Source organism: Pleurodeles waltl, chromosome 1_1 (genome assembly GCF_031143425.1).
Source record: "Pleurodeles waltl isolate 20211129_DDA chromosome 1_1, aPleWal1.hap1.20221129, whole genome shotgun sequence".
Taxonomy (NCBI): Eukaryota; Metazoa; Chordata; class Amphibia; order Caudata; family Salamandridae; genus Pleurodeles; species Pleurodeles waltl.
Genome location: NC_090436.1, coordinates 58281423 through 58296413, shown reverse-complemented (window position 1 = coordinate 58296413; position 14991 = coordinate 58281423). Strand labels below are relative to the sequence as shown.

The 14991-nt window shown below is 43.4% G+C and overlaps 1 protein-coding gene across 2 annotated transcripts in view; it reads left to right on the top strand.

Moving 5' to 3' along the window:
• UNC13B (unc-13 homolog B) overlaps positions 1–14991 on the top strand; it is a 1359370-nt gene that overhangs the window by 252885 nt on the left and 1091494 nt on the right. The gene's annotated exons all lie outside the window — the stretch shown is intronic.

Here is a 14991-nt window from a genome sequence, read left to right as displayed (position 1 = left end):
GGCCTGGCTACGTAACTCGGGCTTTTCGGCAGATGTACAGTCCACATTGTTGGATCTCCCGTTTGATGGGGACAAACTGTTTGGGGCTAAGGCTGATTCGGCCTTGGAACGCTTTAAGGAGAGCAGGGCCACGGCTAAGTCGTTGGGACTCCAAGCTCCTTCTTCCACGGCCTCTTCCAGATTCTTCAGGAGGTTTCGTGGATTTGGGCGTGGCTCTTCCTCCTCTTCCTTTCGGGGAAGATATCAGCAACCTGCCTCTTCCCACCCCTATAGATCTTTTAGGGGGAGGGGTAGGGTCCGCACCAGGGGAGCCTCTCAGCAGCACTCTGCCTCTTCCTCATCCTCTGGCGGGGTGCAGCAGGGGAAGCAGCCTTAGGCTTCCACCATTTCCCACTCACTCCTCTCCTGTAGGGGGAAGATTACAGCATTTTCTCACCAAATGGGAGACTGTTACGTCGGACACTTGGGTTCTCAGTGTTGTGGGAAAAGGCTACACCCTTCCCTTTCGGGAGTTTCCGCCCCTCATCCCGCCCCGCCCTTCGTATTGTTCACAAGAACACCTCCTGTTGCTAGAACAGGAGGTGGAAGTCCTCCTTTTAAAGGGCGCGGTGGAGTTGGTCCCGGAGCAGGAAAGGGGTCAAGGAGTTTACTCAAGGTATTTCCTGATTCCCAAGAAGGATGGTCGTTTGAGACCAATTCTGGACCTGAGGATCTTGAATTGGTTCCTCAAGCAGGAAAAGTTCAAGATGCTGACCCTAGCACAGGTGCTTTTGGCGTTGAACATGGAAGACTGGATGGTGTCTGTCGACTTGCAGGATGCTTACTTTCATATCCCGATACTCAAGTCACACAGGAAGTATCTCCGGTTTGTGGTGGGATCGCAACACTACCAGTTTGCGGTCCTTCCGTTTGGTCTTACTTCAGCACCTCGAGTCTTCACGAAGGTGATGTCGGTGGTTGCGGCAGAGCTCAGAAGGAAGGGGATAGCAGTATTCCCTTACTTGGACGATTGGTTGATCAAAGCCAAGTCCCCGGAGCTTGTGTTGCGTCATCTGCAGTCAACAACCCAGTTGTTGTTCGACCTGGGCTTTTCGGTGAACAAGCCCAAATCTCACCTGGAGCCCTCTCAGCGCCTCCTGTTCATAGGGGCAGTACTGGATACGACATTGGGTCGGGCCTTTCCTCCGCCTCAGCGGATTCAAGATATTCAGGATTTGGTTCCAATGTTTCGAAACGGAGCGGTAGTTCCAGTCCTCAAGGTCCTTCGTCTGCTCGGTCTTTTTGCCTCCTGCATTCTGTTGGTCACGCATGCTCGCTGGCACATGAGGGCTCTTCAGTGGTGCCTCCGAAGGCAGTGGTCTCAACACAGAGGGGATCTAGAGGGTACTGTCAAGATCTCCAGAGATGCTGCTGTGGATTTGAAGTGGTGGATTGCAAGCAACAATCTTTCACAAGGAAAACCGTTCCAGCAGTCGCCACCAGTGGCCACAGTCATAACGGATGCTTCCACTCTAGGGTGGGGAGCTCATCTGGGGGATCTGGAGATCAAAGGTCTTTGGTCTCCAGAGGAACAGATTTTTCACATCAATCTGTTAGAGTTACGGGCTGTACGTCTGGCTCTCAAGGCCTTCCTCCCTTCCCTTCGTGGTCAGTCGGTACAGGTCCTAACGGACAATACTACCACGATGTGGTACATAAACAAGCAGGGAGGAGTGGGGTCGTACCTTCTCTGCAGAGAAGCTCTTCGACTATGGTCCTGGGCAAAGGACCATCGGATTTGCTTGATAGCAAACCATCTGGCCGGAGTCTTGAACGTGCGTGCGGACAGTCTCAGTCGCCACTTCTCGGCAGACCACGAGTGGCGTCTCCATCCAGATCAAGTCCGTTTAATCTTCCAGAAGTGGGGGTTTCCTCGGGTAGATCTGTTCGCCACTCGAGAGAACGCGCATTGTCCGTTGTTCTGCAGCCTTCAGTATCCGATGCAGGAAGCATTGGGGGACGCGTTTCAAATGACCTGGTGCGGCCAGTTGCTTTACGCGTTTCCTCCCATACCCTTGATTCCTCGAGTATTGAGGAAGATTCGCCAAGACCGGGCTCTAGTAATCGTAATAGCTCCGGATTGGCCAAGGAGGGTGTGGTACTCCGACCTTCTCCAACTCTCAACGTGCCCGCCGCTCCGTCTCCCTTTCAGGGCAGACCTCCTCTCGCAGTCGCAGGGGCAGGTTCTACACCCCAACCTCCAGAGTCTGCACCTACATGCCTGGAGATTGAACGGGGCAACCTGAGTTCCTTCTCTCTCCCGCCTGAGGTAGTGGATGTTATATTAGCGGCCAGGCGACACTCCACTAAATCTATCTACGCTAATAGGTGGTCTAAATTTGTTGCGTGGTGTGGAGAGAGGCAGATTGATCCTTTACAAGCTCATCTATCGGACGTTTTGTCTTTTGCTCTATCTCTGGCGCAGAAAGGTTGTGCAGTGGCTACCATTAAAGGTTATTTATCGGCCTTGTCAGCCTTCATATGTCTTCCAGACCAACCATCTTTATTTAAATCCCCTATTGTTATCAGATTCTTGAAAGGTCTTCTAAATCAATATCCTCCAAAGCCATTCGTTATGCCGCAATGGGATTTGTCCTTAGTCCTGACTTTCCTTATGGGGTCCCCTTTTGAACCTATGCATTCTTGCCCCTTAAGGTATTTGTTTTTAAAAACAGTCTTCCTGATAGCTATAACATCAGCAAGGAGAGTGAGTGAGTTGCAGGCCTTATCAGTAAAACCCCCTTATACAACTTTTTATGGGGATAAGGTGGTGTTGAGGACCAAGGCTGCTTTCCTCCCGAAGGTTGTTTCACCCTTCCATTTGGCTCAGGCAATTACTTTGTCCACGTTCTATCCTCCGCCTCATCCTTCCAAAGAGGAAGAAAGACTGCACCGTCTGGATCCAAAGAGAGCGTTGAGCTTCTTTATCAATAGAACAAAGGATTTCAGGCTGGAGGATCAGCTGTTTATTGGATACGTGGGCAAGAGGAGAGGAAAGGCAGTCCACAAGAGAACACTATCCAGGTGGGTTGTTCTTTGCATTAAAATATGTTACTCTTTGGCAAAGAAGGATCCTCCTGAGGGCATTAGAGCTCATTCCACCAGAGCTAAGTCGGCCACTTCGGCCTTAGCCAGAGGTGTTCCTGTGGTCGACATCTGCAAGGCCGCAACTTGGTCGTCCCTTCACACTTTTGCAAAACATTACTGTTTAGATTCTGAGGTTAGAAGGGACGGCCATTTTGCACGGTCAGTGCTGCAGGATTTCTTGGTTTGACCATTTAGGCACCCATCGCCGGGCGTGGTACTGCTTTGGGACTCTATTCATGAGGTGAGGAATCCACAGGTAGTTGTATCCATCAGAAGAACGAGTTACTTACCTTCGGTAACGACTTTTCTGGTGGATACATTAGCTACCTGTGGATTCCTCACGGTCCCACCCGCCTCCCCGTTGCCTTTATGGTCTTGCCAAGTAATCCTTGAGTGCGCTCCTCTTGATCTTTGAGGGTGCAATAGATGTATATATATAATATATTTATATATATATATGGGTATATGTGTATATATCTTTATGTATATACTTGGTGTGTGTATATATTTTTAAAAGAAAGAGTTTTATATATATATATATATATATATATATATGTACATAAAAAAGATTTACAGTTATTCATACAATGTGGTGTATTTTTACAATATAATGGATGTTGCTTTGTTCTTTCATTGCATTGCCTGGTTGTTCTCATGCACGTAAAAAATGATTGGTACTGACGTCCGCACGTCGTCGAGGACCTCTTATTGCCTGTATGACGTCAGACGGCGTCGCGTGCGAGACAGTGACGTCCTCGTCGACGTGCAGAGACTAGTAAGAAGATTTCCGTAGAATGCTGGCGCCATGGGAGTATTCATGAGGTGAGGAATCCACAGGTAGCTAATGTATCCACCAGAAAAGTCGTTACCGAAGGTAAGTAACTCGTTCGTCTGGACCCAAAGAGAGCGTTGAGCTTCTTTATTGATAGAACAAAGGATTTCAGGCTGGAGGATCAGCTGTTTATTGGATACGTGGGCAAGAGGAGAGGAAAGGCAGTCCACAAGAGAACACTATCCAGGTGGGTTGTTCTTTGCATTAAAATCTGTTACTCTTTGGCAAAGAAGGATCCTCCTGAGGGCATTAGAGCTCATTCCACCAGAGCTAAGTCGGCCACTTCGGCCTTGGCCAGAGGTGTTCCTGTGGTCGACATCTGCAAGGCCGCAACTTGGTCGTCCCTTCACACTTTTGCAAAACATTACTGTTTGGATTCTGAGGTTAGAAGGGACGGCCATTTTGCACGGTCAGTGCTGCAGGATTTCTTGGTTTGACCATTTAGGCACCCACCGCCGGGCGTGGTACTGCTTTGGGACTCTATTCATTAGGTGAGGAATCCACAGGTAGTTGTATCCATCAGAAGAACGAGTTACTTACCTTCGGTAACGACTTTTCTGGTGGATACATTAGCTACCTGTGGATTCCTCACGGTGTCCCCCACCTCCCCGTTGCCTTTCTGGTCTTACCAAGTAATCCTTGAGTACGCTCCTCTTGGTCTTTGAGGGTGCAATAGATGTTGTATATATATTATATTTATATATATGTATATATCTTTGTGTATATACTTGATGTGTATATATTTTTAAAAAAAGAGAGAGTTATATATATATATAAAAGATTTACAGTTATTCATGCAATGTTGTGTATTTTTACAATGTAATGGGATGTTGCCTTGCTCTTTCATTGCATTGCCTGGTTGTTCTCATGCACGTAAAAAATGATTGGTACTGACGTCCGCACGTCGTCGAGGACCTCTTATTGCCTGTATGACGTCAGACGGCGTCGCGTGGGCTAGAGTGACGTCCTCGTCGACGTGCAGAGACTAGTAAGAAGATTTCCGTCGAATGCTGGCGCCATGGGAGTATTCATTAGGTGAGGAATCCACAGGTAGCTAATGTATCCACCAGAAAAGTCGTTACCGAAGGTAAGTAACTCGTTCAACAGTTCCTTATTACAGTTGTTTAAGCTGCAGACATATCATAAAAGGTCATCTTTATCGTTCAGACACTGGGGGAAAAACACACAAGAATATTTTCCTTCCTGTGACACCAAGTACTGCTTTTATCCGGAATATGGAATTTATATAGCCCGAAGCCCATGACCTGTTGTTTGGGATCAACCACTACAAGTTTTCATGTTTTTTTTTGTCCTAAGGGCAAGTAGGCCCCACCCCCTGCAGCACAAACCCTTTGGCTGCCAATTTACAGTACCCCATAATGGATGAGGGAAGGACATTGTCTGCAGCTAGAGTAATATTTGTGTCCATAAGTTAATGGTGTTCGAACTTGTATTCTTGTACTTATGGTTCATTTATGCAACCCCTTTATTATTAGGATGAACGCTTTATGGAAATGTTGTAAGCTCGTTCTGCACTGAGATTGGGTCCAATATGTAAATGCGTACAGGCGTTTGCCAAGTTTAACAATATAAAACTATGTATAATGTTCCCAGAATGCTCTCTGATCATATGCAAATATTTTAAGAAGCTTGAAAGCAAGTCTGCTTATTAGCTTTCTAAATAAAATGTTCACAAAAATGCTACCAGGAAAGAGAGGTTTTGCTAATCTACTGTGAAATGTTAGGTACCATTTCTTTAAAGCATACTTTAGTGAAATGTGTTGATGCCTGCTAAAAAAAATCATAATGAAAAATCAGTCTAATCATATTTAACAAGATTATGGGAAACATAAAAATAAACAAGCATCGGCAAAGCCAGTAGGTCTGACATTGATGGTCGGCCTTTTGTTTTCGCCAATGTGTGTCTTGTTTTGACATGGTTTTGGTAAAACTTTGTTGTGGAAGCTGCCGGGCTGGCACCTTTATAACACACATTGGCAAAAAGGAAAAAACTATTTTTGGTCTCAAAAAGCACACATTGCTCAGAAGTCCCTGGCACTAAACAAAACTACTTTGTGTGCAGATATGCTCCTTGTGAAATAGCAGAATGCTGTCACTCATGGCGAATCCAGCAATAGAATTTTAATAAAAACCTATTTAGGGGCCCAATTCCTAAAGAAAGTCCCAAAAGTGCACCCATGGTATATGTCCATGCATTAGTGCAGATTTATAGCTTTTCTGAATTCACAAGAATTTACAGAAGTAGACCAGGAAATTGTACTCCTGGAAAATATTTGTGAACTACATTTTAGCACAAGCAACTAAGCATGCTTAGATTTGCTCACACGAATATCTGTTGAGTGTTTAGAAGTTTACTTTCAGCCAACCATTGTTGTTCCCAACACTGGGAGAAGTTTTACTTCTGCACTTGTCAGGAGTAAATTTTCAACCTTTATCAGTATGGCAAAAGACCAAAAAAGAGCTGGTGCAAATCTCCTAACATGCAAGGTAGTAGGTTTGCACATGTACATATGGGCATTCCATCCCTGAAACTATTGTTCACTGCTACTTCCGGCCCCAGTATGTGATCTGTGAAAAGGTGGCAAAGGGAAATTGGTAGTATTCACCCTGTACTATTGCATGAGTCCTGACATAATCAGAGAGGCTATTATCAGAGCTATTATATAATAAAATTGCTGCCATAATTTGTCGCTGCACTAATTGGCACTAAAGGAACAAGTGATTTTTTTTTTTTAACAGGACAAGTAGATTTAGGACGCAGCCTGACCCATGGACAAGTAGATATTTTGTTAAATTCCACACTCCTGAATTCTATTGCATCTTTTTCTTGTTTTCAAATATTTTTATTGGAGAAAAAAATATTACATCTAATGTCTCAGTGAACTTGAATATGTTGGGAAAACTGAGAGCAAAATAAAAACGTTACATAAATGTGCAAAAGAATAAACAAAAAAACAGGGGTAGCTGCTCATTTCGATGAGAAAGAACACAATGTATCGAAAGTTGGGTTCAAGATTTTTGAGGTAACACCGAAGATGTTGTAAGGAGGTATAAGAGTGAAAAGTCTATTATAAAGAGAGCTGTTTTGAGTTAAAATGTTAGACTTTGTTTATACCAAGGGCATGAATGATAACATTGATTACAGTTGTCATTTATAATTGAATATTGCTGAAGTGTGAGCTTCTTTAAGAAGAAAATCATGTACAAGGTTTACTTGTAATGCTGGGTCTAGACTTTGGTTATTGCTTTAGGTCAGTAAGTAAACCAGCAAATCTAGCAGTTCCAAGATGAATCTGTGACTTCATACATAATGACATAATTCACCAACAGTATTCTGTTTGTGACAGAAACGCACCTTTATATACATAAATAAAAGGTAGCGCCTAACATATGGGCAATTGGGGGGGGGGGGTTTGAAGCTATGGAAGGCGCTGTCAGTCACTGTTTGCTGTTCACAGACACTAGAGGATACCTTTCAAACTACTACTTTCCTAGTTAGTCCCTCTGTTTGTCAGGAGGAGCCGGCAAGCAAAGAACTTTGCTAAGCACAGTGGGTTTTCTCACACCCCGATCATGCTAGTGGATATGGCGGACTTGGTGCGACAGGGAATATATGATGGTTTAGATAAAAATATATTTTACATGCTAATGAGTCAAAACCACAGACGTTTTTCCTTGGGGATTGATTTGAGAGAAAATGAAAATAGAACTTTTTGGTATGTTGACAGACATATTAAAATTGCTGTTTTTGCTTAGTTACGGTTTTGTTAGTATGATGTATATAAGTGTTGAAGAATCATTTATTTGATTTTATTGCCTCTGGGTATGATCACAAATAGTGCAGATGTAAATTCGAGGGGTAATGACTTGAATATTGATTTTCAATCAGTCTTGCATTTAAATGTTTTTTGATTCTGTAGCTTGGTTTAGTCAAAATTCTCTGACCTTGACTCTTTTGCTTAATGGAGACCCCTGATAGAGTGAATTACTCAAAATGTGTTAGGGATATTATAATTTTAAACATGCATATATACAATGAGTGGCTCACGGCATTTGAAAGCTAAAACTAGAAGATTTACAGTAAGATTCAAAATTGAGCACAGTGCTGAATTTTTGACAATTACATTTATTAATGAGGTTGAGGAGACTGGCTAATGTTTCAATTGTCTTGGGGTGTAAGTCTCCAAGTGTGGTGATGTGGGTGTGTCGGTTGGGTAAGGTGGTGGAGTTGTGAAAATTTGTCTTTCAATTCCTTGTTGTTTTAAGGAGACCTGTCGATGAGGTGGTCAACTTGGTTGCAAAGCCTGGGAAGTGGTGTGTGAGGAGCTCCATGTAGTTGAGTATTACTTATTTGCTTATGGTGAAGGACCAGAAGGGCTTGTGGATGAAGGTGGGGTCTCCTCTTTTCTTAGGTATGTGGTCCGCAGAATGAATTATCTAGCCTAGGCTAAGAAGGATGGCTGTCTAACTCTTACAAGGATGTGGGGGTGAGCCATGTTTTTGTGAATGGAGTGCTTCATGGTTGCGATAGTTGTTTGTCTGCAAATGTCTGGAACAGGGAGTATTTGAAGAGTGTATTGATGAGCTTCAGTTGAAACTTCTGTTTGGTTTTGAAAGGTTGTGTGATCAGAGGTGTGAAATTTAATAAAATATCTATTTCCTCATGGGACAGGTTGCTTCAAAAATCTACTTGTCTTGTAAAAAGATCTACTTGTCCCTTTGGTGCCATGTAGTGCGGCTACAAATTATGTCAGTAATATCATTATGTAAGAGCTATGTTAATAGCTTCTCTGATTATGCCAGGGCTAATACTATAGTAGGGCTTGAATACTAGCAATTTCAAGCCCTACTGTAGCAATTTCCTTATTTTGCCACCTTTCTGCAGATCTACATACTGGGGCTGGAGGACGTAGTAAGCAATACTTCCAGGGCTAGAATGTTTTAAGGATTTTCACCAGTTCTTCTTTAATCTTTTCCCATACTGAGAAAGGTTGGAAATTTACTCCTGACAAGGGCAGAAGTAGAAGTGCTTCCAGGGTTGGGAAAAAGTGGTTGGAAGGAAAGTGAACTTGTAAATGCTCAATAGATTTCCACACAAGGAAATCTACACATGCATATATGCTAGTACTAAAATGCAGTTCACAAATATTTTCTAGGAGTACGACTTCCTAGTCTACTTCTGCAAATTCTTGTGAGTCAATGAAAACCACTAATGCAAATGCATCTACTATGGGTGCACTTTTGTGACTTTCATTAAGAATCGGGCCCCTAATTAGGTCTGGTGTTAACCAAGACACATTGTTTTTATTAAAATTCTATTTCTCTCTCTAACCATCTATCGGCTGTAGTTTTGTTCAAAACTAAAAGACTGACCACTAATGTCTGATTATGTGGCTTTGAGTATATCTTACCCGGTATGTTGTAGTAGAATAGGGGTTCTGGCCAGAGGCCCATAATGTGCCAAAGAAGGAGAAGTCTCTTGTCTGCGTCCGTCCTTTGCTGGGAGTGCCTGTGCCATTAGACGCCCCAATGAGTTGAATGAAGTCGAGGTAAGATAGGAAGTGAGGTCACTTCCTATGGAGATAGATGATGGAGAATGACGTCCACTTGTCTGACTTCTTATTTTAAAGCTGTTTTAGTGGAAAACCATTGATGTACCTTCCTCCAAATGGATGTTATGAAAAGCAGTGATGTCACTTTGTTTGGAGTTGGATGATGTGGAATGAAGTCCGCTTACCTTTTTTCTTCTTTTAAATAAGGTTTTGACAGGAAACTGTCACTTCCTGTGGAAATTGAGGTGGATGATGGGAAATGCCCTTGCTACTTTGCTTAACCTTACTTCCTTGTTTCTCAACCTAATCTTTCCTCACCAAAACATATCATGTAGGGTGTGTGGGTCAAGTCAAAGTAGAACCAATGGCTTTAAAGTGAGTGGGTTGAAAGCATGTGGTAGGTGTCGTCTCTATCTTGCTTTTACCAGAAACCTGTATTTAAGTATCCCATGGTCTGTAATGGAGCTGAGAAAGCAAGTCTTGGCTATATTGTGTCTATCAAAACATTTATTGAAAGTTGCAATTTTGACTCATTATCATAAACCAGCATTAACATATTTATCCTATAGAATACATCACAACTTATAAGAGCAAAAAAAGTAAAAGTGTTACATATTTTTTTATGTTGAAGTCAATTCCCCCCCCCCCCCCAAGTGAGGAATTAAATGATTGAATTAATCTCAGCCACTGTTAATTACTCGGGTCGCATCCCAGTCCATTATTATTTTTCACTCCATGCCACCTCATTTTTGGACCCAGTCCTGCAAATCAACCTTGACCCTGCTCCATAGGAACAATCCAGCCCAAAGTGCCAGGCCAGGTCTTCCCTGAACGGGAACACAACTCAGGACCGGTTTCGCCCTTACTAGGGCCCATGAGCACGAACAGCTTGGTTCCAGTGGCACAGTGTGCACAGTACCCACATCTAGGAATCAACTTCACACTTAGGACGTCACAATTAAAATAAAAAATATGATGCATGGAATCCTTAAATGACTCTCTGGCACTTGTAATTACTCACAGCCGCATCCCAGTTTATCTTCTTTCTGAAAGTGTGATGGCTATGCCCAGATGTGTCTCCCTTGCTCTCTGGGCTATAGGAATCATGCTATACTAAACAGATGAGACTTACGAGGGTCGAAACTTGTCTGGAGTTGCTTGGGTTCCTGTCTGGAGGGGACCTGGACTGGACTATTCCTATTGGAGTGGGACCAAGAATGATTTGCAAAATGTGAATCTCTAGATGTCTAGAATGGCACTGTGGGCAAAAAAATCATGGCCTGGTGCATGGACCAGAACGCTCATCAGCTTCTGAGGATAATTCAACCATTCGTTCCTTCACTTTGCCGTTTGTGCGGTAGACGCCCAAGGTGTGACGGATTTGCCTAAAAGTGGGTCTTGTGCTCACAGTGCCATAGTACTCAAGCTGTACTTGACTAATGAGACCAAAGTAGGTCGAAACTGGTCTGTGGTTGCTTGTGTTACCATCTAGAGGGACGTGGGCTGTCAGCTCGGGATGCTCTGTTCTTACTGGAACAGGACCAAGACTGATTTGCATAGCGCGAGTATCAGACTAGAGTGGCACAGTGGGTGTAAAACAATGGTCTGGATTGTGACACAGATTGCCAGTGGCTGAGATTAATTTAAGCATTCCGTCCAGCACCGTACTGGTTATACTTATAACTTTAAAGTAATGCTGCATATGGAATGCAGTGCATCTACTAACAAATTGTTACTGTTATATTGCTGTCCCCTTTTGAGTGATGTTTTCGGCAATAGCCAGGCACAGTTTGTATGAGAAGGCAAGACTTTATTAGAGATGTTATTAATATCCTTAGGCGGTGGTAATTTCCTACTTAGACTGTTTTGGTTTAGGACAGGGGCATTTGTGGTTTATCTTCACAGAAGTAAAGCATATGTATGTTACTATATTTCAGCATTGGGTAATATGAGGTATTCTCGTTGTGAAACCGGCCCCTCCGTTCCTAGGGGAGTATTGTCCCTATTTCATTATTCCACCAGGCTGGTCTTGGGGACAGGCAATTTTTAGCAGGCAGTTTCTATTTCTCTTTAAGTGCCTGATAGCTTAAACATAAAGTGCCTCTGGTACGTCACGAACCTGAGGAATATTTAATGTGCATTCTATCCCTGAGAGCTGTTTATTGTTGGAAAGTGGTACTTCAGTAGGGCGATCTTAGAATAAACTTGAAACCGGCTCAGGGACTGGTTGCTTTATTGAAAATCGGGAGTATTCCGAATTAGTAAATTGAGCCTTGAATTGTCGGCAATTATAGAATGAAGGGTTTGAGTGCTTTGTGCAATACTATGTAGGTTTTACAAAAGTGATACTACTCTGGGAGGAACAGAGAACGGTATTGAATGATTATACACGGGTGTAAGAATGAAAGCTCTGCTACACTTAGGCTTAGTACTAGCTTATTTGGAAGGCTCTACAACAGTGATGGCTGCGCCTCCCTTGAGCCTGGGTGGGTGTCTACGAGGGATGGATAGATATGTGTCTGTGGCTCCCAGGGTTATCTGCAGAAGCACTAGAATATCTGGGAAACACATTTGGCATGATAGATCCACGAGGTTGCTCTCATTTCTGGCGTGGTGGGCTTAGTGTGTAATCCTTGTTTCCAAGATACTCTCTATTTCGTAAACTATTTGCTTTCCAAATTTATATATATCTATATCTCCTCTTTTACATCTGGCTTTTGTCACCAGACAATTGTTTAAAAAAAAAAATCCTATGTGTATATCCAGAACTCCCTCCAATCTCAAGAAGTTTAGGCTGCACGCCCTCACTGCCGACGGAGCTCTGAGATATATATATATTCATTCATTCTCTCTCTCTCTCTCTCTCTCTCTCTCCCTCTCTCTCTCTCTCTCTCCCTCTCTCTCTCTCTCTCTCCCCCTCTCCCTCTCTCTCTCTCCCCCTCTCCCCCCCCACACACTTTGTGTGACAGAAGTAACCTTGTGTGCATTGTGCGAAATAGCGTAAAAATAGTTTTTCTCTTCAGTGACGAAGCTGGTTCAAAGTGTTTTTTTTTTCTTATTATTTTTGTTGTATTAATCTAAATCCAGGTTATTTTTGACTTGCACGTTGGCTGGCTACTTAGATGGTGATATATTTTATGTCTCTTTTTTTAAAGTTGCTGTAAAAAGTGTTTACATGATGCTATTACATTGTGGTGCCTGCAGCGTAAATGCAAAGTTAAGTTGTGATTTATTTTTGGCCACTTTACAAATAACAATAATGCATAATCTGCTCAAAGCCTCCTTACTAGTGATGGTAAAACATCGCAGGTAAAGTGTCCACATTAGTGAATGTTATGTCATTTGAACAGTTTAATTTGGAGCATGTGTCCGCCACGTTTAGCTGACTGCATCTTTTTTCAATCTATTTCGTGGCAAATCCTTGTATTAAAAAGTAAATACATCATTATTAGCTTTCCAATGCGTTTTAGTGCTGTGCTTGATGCCCACTGCCCGAGGATGAATGAGACCGCCTTCTCGTGCGGTGCCCACAGGTGCCTCCAGCGAGGATCTGATGCCACACAGGGGCGGGGAAGACGAGTGGAAACCACTGTGCAGACTGCCTGGCAGCTGCTCGTTCGAGGCTTGAACAGCCGGTGCTGATCAAGGCGACAAATCCCCAAGAACATCGCGCCCGCCTCAGCAAGTGTTGTTTCTGTTTGGGGAGAAGGGACAAAAGTGCCGTTTAGGTGCTTCTCGGCAGGCAGCACCTTCCCTCTCCTCACACAGTAAATTATGTTTTTAGTAGAGAGGTCGGGATACATTTTTCGTCTAATATAATTATTGCAAAACACCAATAAAAATGACTGTGTTTTTCCATTCCATTTTCAGTAGTATCTGCGAATTAATCATACTTGATTTAAGGAATATCAGTATTTCTTCAAACGTTAGGATGCTTTCAGCATTCACGCATGTGTATTGAAAAGGTAATATCTAGATAATAATGTCACAACTATGCCGTAGAATCTGCAGCTATTCACATAATAGGAGGCATTATTTTACTTTTTCCGTCCCATCATTCAGTCCTTCAGCTTTATTTGGTCTCGCACTGACCCATAAATGCAGTAACTGTAGCTGTGTACAAACAGTTGCGGATTATGTGGGTTACAGGGGCTGGGTGGCGTGCGGGGGTGTGGGATATTAATAAAATTAAAATAAAAAAATAAAAAACACTTACCTGTATTATGCGCCTCCCCTCTTCCGTCTCCTCTGCTGCAGGCAGGCACAGGCTCCCAGCCTGCCCAGCGGCCAATCCTGACACTACTCAGAACAGCGTCAGGATTGGCTGGGAGCGCCCAGGGATCCTGACGCTACTCAGAACAGCGTCAGGATTGGCGGGGAGCGTCCAGGGATCCTGGGGAGCGCCCAGGGATCCTGACGCTACTCAGAACAGCGTCCGGATTGGCTGGGAGCGCCCAGGGATCCTGACACTACTCAGAGCAGCGTTAGGATTGGCGGGGAGCGGCCAGGGATCCTGCCGCTACTCAGAACAGCATTAGGATTGGCGGGGAGCGCCCAGGGAGGGTGCTCCCATTAAGACTGGGAGCCTGTGCCTGCTCTCTCCAACCTGGCAACACGGTGCTGGGCTGGAGATAGCACAGTGCACGTGTGTTTTGCCGCCCCAAGACGGCCTGCCAAACACACATGCGCACTGAGCACTTCCCTCAGTGCTCGTCATCCCCCAATGCCCCGCCCCTTTAACAACGTTGTTAAAGGATTTGCAGCCGTTGCTGGTGGGGGGGAGCCGTACTCCGCCATAAGGAGGAGCAGCCACTGTGTAGAAATATACAATCTGTAGAAATCAAGTGCTGTTTTGCTTTTTTTTTCTCATTTTCAGCCGAATAGTAGCGGTATAGAGTAAGCTTCATCACATGGGAATAAGACTATAGGTCAGGTTTACTAATGATTTGAGTATGTGCAAAAGGTCTTTGCAAATGCCAGTTCCTATTTATACTTGTGTAACGTTGTGTAATTACCTGCAAATGCCACATATTTAAATATGTTTACTTGTGAAAAATGTTATAATACGGCATAGAACAAGAGCAGAACATCTCAAAGTATAATACGATTTTTTAAGAGCAGCATGCAAATAGGCTAGAAATGTTCATGAAAGTAAAAATGTGGATCCAGAACGCTGTCAAGTTGTGGACTTCTCTGAAGAAACAAATCATTACAGTGAAGAGTGTTGCAAATTAGTAAAAACACAGTGTACTGGAAACAGGAACAACTCTTATTTCATATGCTTCTCAATGTATAGAATGTTTACTTCATTTAGAAAGTTATGTTCAAGAATAGTTAGAAATGAGTAAAACTTATTTAAAATGTAGTGCCACATTATGTAAATTGTCCATTATACTGGGGGTTAACAAGTTTTTAAGCAGAGCAGTAATGTGTTCCAGAATTACAGTCTAATTTGAGTTT